The sequence below is a fragment of the Cryptomeria japonica genome, unplaced genomic scaffold (genome assembly GCF_030272615.1).
Source record: "Cryptomeria japonica unplaced genomic scaffold, Sugi_1.0 HiC_scaffold_61, whole genome shotgun sequence".
NCBI lineage: Eukaryota > Viridiplantae > Streptophyta > Pinopsida > Cupressales > Cupressaceae > Cryptomeria > Cryptomeria japonica.
The window spans coordinates 612,501-617,694 of record NW_026728883.1 but is presented as its reverse complement, the minus strand read 5'-3'; positions in this window follow the sequence as shown (position 1 = coordinate 617,694).

The following is a 5,194-nucleotide window of genomic DNA, read 5'->3' as shown; positions in this document are numbered from 1 at the left end:
TATCCGGCCTCGACACAGACTAGTCTTGCTGAATGGTTTGGCACTGGTAGTCGATCCAACACGTCGTTGTTGTGGCCGCCTAGGCGATTCGATTCGAGCCCCCGTCTAGCTTTTGGGTTGCTTGGCGGATTTTGCCCTATCCGCAAGTGAGCTCGGTCCCTAAACGTTCGAGAAACCCGATTGCTATGCGCCGACTCTCTTTCTTGCGAGCCTCCATCTAGCTTTTGGGTCTCTACGGAACGGAAGTCGGAATCTGGGACCGTTGTTTGATTCGACGAGGCAGACTACGGTTGTGCGAGAATCGGACAAATAACTTATATAGGGGAGGTGTTGACTGGAGCATTCTCCCCCGTGCCCCTCTAACTCGACCAATGCTGGCGCTCGAACGGTGGTAGCGCTCGGATTTTCGTTGAGCGCCAGCATTGGTCGATTTAGAGGGGCATGCGAGATTCCCGAATGCTATGCGAGGGCTCTAACGGAAATGTCTATTGGTTTCGGTATGGATGCAATTGCGAGTGGTTCGGCAAAGGTAGTCGTTCCGATGCGTCCATGTCGTGGCCAAATCGATAATTCGATTTGAGCCCTCGTATAGCATTTGGGTCTCTCGATGTGATTCCGCATTCCAGTCCCTTTGGGCACTGCTTGAGCCGCATCCCAGGGGGTTCCCTTCCCAATAATCTGCCTCGCAACCCGATTGCTATGCGGTGAGGCTCCTCGGCCGCCTCGGAACTATCTGTGTATCAGACGCATCGCGGGATAAGGGGTTGGCAACGGTAGTCGCCCCAAGCGCGTCCGATGCTTGGACCATTCCGAGGCGGCCCTGAAGCCTCTTCCGTCTAGCCGTTGGGTCCTTCTCGCCGCATCCCTTGCCTTGCACCCCGATTGCTATGCGGTGAGGCTCCTCGGCCGCCTTGGAACTATCTGTGTATCAGACGCATTGCGGGATAAGGGGTTGTCACTGGTAGTCGCCCCAAGCGCGTCCGATGCTTGGACCATTCCGAGGCGGCCCTGAAGCCTCTTCCGTCTAGCCGTTGGGTCCTTCTCGCCGCATCCCTCGACTCGCACCCCGATTGCTATGCGGTGAGGCTCCTCGGCCGCCTTGGAACTATCTGTGTATCGGACGCGTCGCGGGATAAGGGGTTGTCACTGGTAGTCGCCCCAAGCGCGTCCGATGCTTGGACCATTCCGAGGCGGCCCTGAAGCCTCTTCCGTCTAGCCGTTGGGTCCTTCTCGCCGCATCCCTCGCCTCGCACCCCGCTTGCTATGCGGTGAGGCTCCTCGGCCGCCTTGGAACTATCTGTGTATCGGACGCGTCGCGGGATAAGGGGTTGTCACTGGTAGTCGCCCCAAGCGCGTGCGATGCATGGACCATTCCCAGGCGGCCCTGAAGCCTCTTCCGTCTAGCCGTTGGGTCCTTCTCGCCGCATCCCTCGCCTCGCACCCCGATTGCTATGCGGTGAGGCTCCTCGGCCGCCTTGGAACTATCTGTGTATCGGACGCGTCGCGGGATAAGGGGTTGTCACTGGTAGTCGCCCCAAGCGCGTCCGATGCTTGGACCATTCCGAGGCGGCCCTGAAGCCTCTTCCGTCTAGCCGTTGGGTCCTTCTCGCCGCATCCCTCGCCTCGCACCCCGATTGCTATGCGGTGAGGCTCCTCGGCCGCCTTGGAACTATCTGTGTATCGGACGCGTCGCGGGATAAGGGGTTGTCACTGGTAGTCGCCCCAAGCGCGTCCGATGCTTGGACCATTCCGAGGCGGCCCTGAAGCCTCTTCCGTCTAGCCGTTGGGTCCTTCTCGCCGCATCCCTCGCCTCGCACCCCGATTGCTATGCGGTGAGGCTCCTCGGCCGCCTTGGAACTATCTGTGTATCGGACGCGTCGCGGGATAAGGGGTTGTCACTGGTAGTCGCCCCAAGCGCGTCCGATGCTTGGACCATTCCGAGGCGGCCCTGAAGCCTCTTCCGTCTAGCCGTTGGGTCCTTCTCGCCGCATCCCTCGCCTCGCACCCCGATTGCTATGCGGTGAGGCTCCTCGGCCGCCTTGGAACTATCTGTGTATCGGACGCATCGCGGGATAAGGGGTTGTCACTGGTAGTCGCCCCAAGCGCGTCCGATGCTTGGACCATTCCGAGGCGGCCCTGAAGCCTCTTCCGTCTAGCCGTTGGGTCCTTCTCGCCGCATCCCTCGCCTCGCACCCCGATTGCTATGCGGTGAGGCTCCTCGGCCGCCTTGGAACTATCTGTGTATCGGACGCGTCGCGGGATAAGGGGTTGTCACTGGTAGTCGCCCCAAGCGCGTCCGATGCTTGGACCATTCCGAGGCGGCCCTGAAGCCTCTTCCGTCTAGCCGTTGGGTCCTTCTCGCCGCATCCCTCGCCTCGCACCCCGATTGCTATGCGGTGAGGCTCCTCGGCCGCCTTGGAACTATCTGTGTATCGGACGCGTCGCGGGATAAGGGGTTGTCACTGGTAGTCGCCCCAAGCGCGTCCGATGCTTGGACCATTCCGAGGCGGACCTGAAGCCTCTTCCGTCTAGCCGTTGGGTCCTTCTCGCCGCATCCCTCGCCTCGCACCCCGATTGCTATGCGGTGAGGCTCCTCGGCCGCCTTGGAACTATCTGTGTATCGGACGCGTCGCGGGATAAGGGGTTGTCACTGGTAGTCGCCCCAAGCGCGTCCGATGCTTGGACCATTCCGAGGCGGCCCTGAAGCCTCTTCCGTCTAGCCGTTGGGTCCTTCTTGCCGCATCCCTCGCCTCGCACCCCGATTGCTATGCGGTGAGGCTCCTCGGCCGCCTTGGAACTATCTGTGTATCGGACGCGTCGCGGGATAAGGGGTTGTCACTGGTAGTCGCCCCAAGCGCGTCCGATGCTTGGACCATTCCGAGGCGGCCCTGAAGCCTCTTCCGTCTAGCCGTTGGGTCCTTCTCGCCGCATCCCTCGCCTCGCACCCCGATTGCTATGCGGTGAGGCTCCTCGGCCGCCTTGGAACTATCTGTGTATCGGACGCATCGCGGGATAAGGGGTTGTCACTGGTAGTCGCCCCAAGCGCGTCCGATGCTTGGACCATTCCGAGGCGGCCCTGAAGCCTCTTCCGTCTAGCCGTTGGGTCCTTCTCGCCGCATCCCTCGCCTCGCACCCCGATTGCTATGCGGTGAGGCTCCTCGGCCGCCTTGGAACTATCTGTGTATCGGACGCGTCGCGGGATAAGGGGTTGTCACTGGTAGTCGCCCCAAGCGCGTCCGATGCTTGGACCATTCCGAGGCGGACCTGAAGCCTCTTCCGTCTAGCCGTTGGGTCCTTCTCGCCGCATCCCTCGCCTCGCACCCCGATTGCTATGCGGTGAGGCTCCTCGGCCGCCTTGGAACTATCTGTGTATCGGACGCGTCGCGGGATAAGGGGTTGTCACTGGTAGTCGCCCCAAGCGCGTCCGATGCTTGGACCATTCCGAGGCGGCCCTGAAGCCTCTGCCGTCTAGCCGTTGGGTCCTTCTCGCCGCATCCCTCGCCTCGCACCCCGATTGCTATGCGGTGAGGCTCCTCGGCCGCCTTGGAACTATCTGTGTATCGGACGCGTCGCGGGATAAGGGGTTGTCACTGGTAGTCGCCCCAAGCGCGTCCGATGCTTGGACCATTCCGAGGCGGACCTGAAGCCTCTTCCCTCTAGCCGTTGGGGCTTTCTCGCCGCATCCCTCGCCTCGCACCCCGATTGCTATTCGGTGAGGCTCCTCGGCCGCCTTGGAACTATCTGTGTATCGGACGCATCGCGGGATAAGGGGTTGGCAGTGGTAGTCGCCCCAAGCGCGTCCGATGCTTGGACCATTCCGAGGCGGCCCTGCAGCCTCTTCCGTCTAGCCGTTGGGGCCATCTCGCTGCATCCCCCACCTCGCACCACGATTGCTATGCGGTGAGGCTCCTTGGCCGCCTCGGAACTATCTGTGTATCGGACGCATCGCGGGATAAGGGGTTGTCACTGGTAGTCGCCCCAAGCGCGTCCGATGCTTGGACTATTCCGAGGCGGCCCTACAGCCTCTTCCGTCTAGCCGTTGGGGCCATCTCGCCGCATCCCCCAGCTCCTCGGCCGCCTCGGAACTATCTGTGTATCGGACGCATCGCGGGATAAGGGGTTGGCAGTGGTAGTCGCCCCAAGCGCGTTCGATGCTTGGACTATTCCGAGGCGGCCCCGCAGCCTCTTCCGTCTACCCTTTGGGGCCATCTCGCCGCATCCCTCGCCTCGCACCCCGATTGCTATGCGGTGAGGCTCCTCGGCCGCCTGGGAACTATCTTCGTATCGGATGCATCGCGGGATAAGGGGTTGTCACTGGTAGTCGCCCCAAGCGCGTCCGATGCTTGGACTATTCCGAGGCGGCCCTGTGGCCTCTTCCGTCTAGCCGTTGGGGCCATCTCGCCGCATCCCTCACCTCGCACCCCCATTGCTATGCGGTGAGGCTCCTCGGCCGCCTTGGAACTGTCTTCGTATCGGAAGCATCGCGGGATAAGGGGTTGTCACTGGTAGTCGCCCCAAGCGCGTCCGATGCTTGGACTATTCCGAGGCGGCCCTGCAGCCTCTTCCGTCTAGCCGTTGGGGCCATCTCGCCGCATCCCCCACCTCGCACCCGGATTGCTATGCGGTGAGGCTCCTCGGCCGCCTTGGAACTATCTTCGTATCGGACGCATCGCGGGATAAGGGGTTGTCACTGGTAGTCGCCCCAAGCGCGTCCGATGCTTGGACTATTCCGACGCGGCCCTGTGGCCTCTTCCGTCTAGCCGTTGGGGCCATCTCGCCGCATCCCCCACCTCGCACCCCGATTGCTATGCGGTGAGGCTCCTCGGCCGCCTTGGAACCATCTTCGTATCGGACGCATCGCGGGATGAGGGGTTGTCACTGGTAGTCGCCCCAAGCGCGTCCGATGCTTGGACCATTCCGAGGCGGCCCTGAAGCCTCTTCCGTCTAGCCGTTGGGGCCTTCCCGCCCCATCCCTCGCCTCGCACCCCCGATTGCTATGCGGTGAGGCTCCTCGGCCGCCTTGGAACCATCTGTGTATCGGACGCATCGCGGGATAAGGGGTTGGCACTGGTAGTCGCCCCAAGCGCGTCCGATGCTTGGAGCATTCCGAGGTGGCCCTGAAGCCTCTTCCGTCTAGCCGTTGGGGCCTTCCCGCCCCATCCCTCGCCTCGCACCCCGATTGATATGCGGTGAG